Raw genomic sequence first — 2,387 nt, 5'->3', positions numbered from 1 at the left:
CCCCCCCCCCCCCCACCCCGGAGCCTTTTAAGACAAGAGCCAGGTTATTTTCCATAATGGCGCACGACAAAAAGGGACAAATGATAATGTATTTGAATGAATTGCTTGTATTTGCCAGTTTTTGAGGGGTGTCCTTGAATATAAGTGTGTTTGTGCATGGAGCGTTATATGGAAATGAATATAACCTCAGTAAGTAAGTGTGCGTAGAATATATCAAATGATAAAAATCCATCTTTCAGCCATATGTTGAAACGTAGCTACAATTTGAGCCAAGGCAACGATTTCACCATATCTCTGGATGCATGCAGGCGTGTGTGTGTGTGTGTGTGTGTGTGTGTGTGTGTGTGTGTGTGTGTGTGTGTGTGTGTGTGTGTGTGTGTGTGTGTGTGTGTGTGTGTGTGTGTGTGTGTGTGTGTGTGTGTGTGTGTGTGTGCATGGACTATAGTCTGTGGCTGTTTGCATTGGCCACTGTGCCTGGATGTGTGTTGTATTTGAATCTGTAAAAGACAGAATGTGTGAGTGAAAAAGAGCAGACAGAGGATGTGTGTAACAAGAGAAAGTGCGTTGGAAGGGGACTGAACGGAGTGTTTATCGGCATGTGTGTGTGTGTGTGTGTGTGTGATTGTGAGTGGAATACATAGGAGTATATGTGTTTCAATGTCTCTGCGTATCCGGGGGCTAGAGTATGCAGACTGTGTGTGGTGAGGGGCGCGCGTGCCATGTGAGTGCACGCATGCATGAGATGAGGTGTGTTTCAATGTGTCAAGTGTGTGTGTGTGTGTGTGTGTTGGGGGGTCCGGGGCCAGGGAGTGTGTTCGAGGTGGATGCTGCTGAGTTGCGCTCACTGTTCGACTAGTTCATGCTGCATAAGCAGAAATACTGATTGCATTCCAACTTAACTTCTGGGAAGTATGTCTGCGTGCGTGTGTGTTCAGGAAGAATTGATGCGCTGTAAACATTTGGGTCAACAGTAATATATGCATGTCACTTTAAGGGTGTGTGCTTGCAGTTTTAAAAGCAGAGCGCAGTGAATTTGCGTGTGAGTGGCTGTGTGTAAGTGTGTCATGTTATTCTTTGCTTGTCCTCTGCTTGGTTCCTGTATTTTGTATGAGCTGCGGTGCGCGCCCTGTATCTGCCCATGCTCCCATTTCCAAACGAGCGTGTCTGTGTTTAGGTTCGAGGTCCTCGGGTGCTCACAGCCCACGTTCCTCCAATTCTCCAAACCGCAGCAGATCCCAAGCTCGGATAAAGCCTCTCTGGGTGCATTGGTGTGCACAGGCCACCGTGTCTTTGTCAGAGATCGCAAAGTGTTGAAATATGTGTGTTATTTCTGCTTTGGCCCATCTGGGGGAAACCTTTCGTGACGGGACTGTTTTGTAGCACTCCTGGGTTCAGCTCCAGCCTCTCACTTCACATTTCTTTTTCCTTTACTTCATAGTTGAAATACAAGAGGACCTCCTCTGGCGTTCTGTCTGCTGGAAATCACATTTCCTTACTTCCCTTACTCTAGCTTTGAGTGTGTATAAACGTCACACATCCACAGACCTCCATTCATGCCCACACACCCACCCCACTCCATTTGTCTATAGTCTCAAACCGAAGTCCAACTGACGCAGATGAGCTGCAACCGACTTTATTAGGTGACGACCACTCCCTCTCGCAGTCCTCAATCCACCCCACTGGTACTCGACACACATACATGGTTGACACACCACTTCCTCCATCTCCCCTTCCACCAGTCCCTGCTTGTATGTAGACACAGATGTCCAAGATCTTACACACTGTGAGTGGGCGCAGATGGCTCCTATATAGCAGCCCGTCAATCAGAGCTTTGTGGGGAGAGCAGGGAGATCACAATACACAGGACTGGGTGTGCGTGTGTGTGTATATATATATAAACACATATATAGTTGTTTATACACTATATATATATATATATATATGTGTGTGTTTGTGTGCTGGTTTCTATATTGTGTGCCTGTGTGTGTCCATGCTGCATGTTGACACTGATGATGATGAATGATGCAGTGTGATAGTGAGGCTGATGTTTCAGGAGACTGTGCCTGTGGTGAAAATATAAAGCACATGTTATGTATCCAGTGCAGGAACCACAGGCAGATGGTGAAGGGGTTAATTCCATTTGGTCAACATGGGCTCTCCACAATAGAAATGTGTTGAGAAAAGTAACTGACGAAGTGTATTTATATACAGTAGTCTTAATGGTGGTGATTTTAATACATCATTTGATTGGGAGTTGCATTATTTTAGATTGTTGTTTAATTGATGGTTTAGTCTTCTGAACTATATGTTTTTTCGCTTAGTCTACAAAATGTTGTAAAATTGTGAAAAGGTGATGTTACACTTTCTAGGTTAAAGGAAATACAAGG

Source organism: Melanostigma gelatinosum (assembly GCF_949748355.1).
Source record: "Melanostigma gelatinosum genome assembly, chromosome: 22".
NCBI lineage: Eukaryota > Metazoa > Chordata > Actinopteri > Perciformes > Zoarcidae > Melanostigma > Melanostigma gelatinosum.
Note: the sequence above shows the minus strand (reverse complement) of the source record.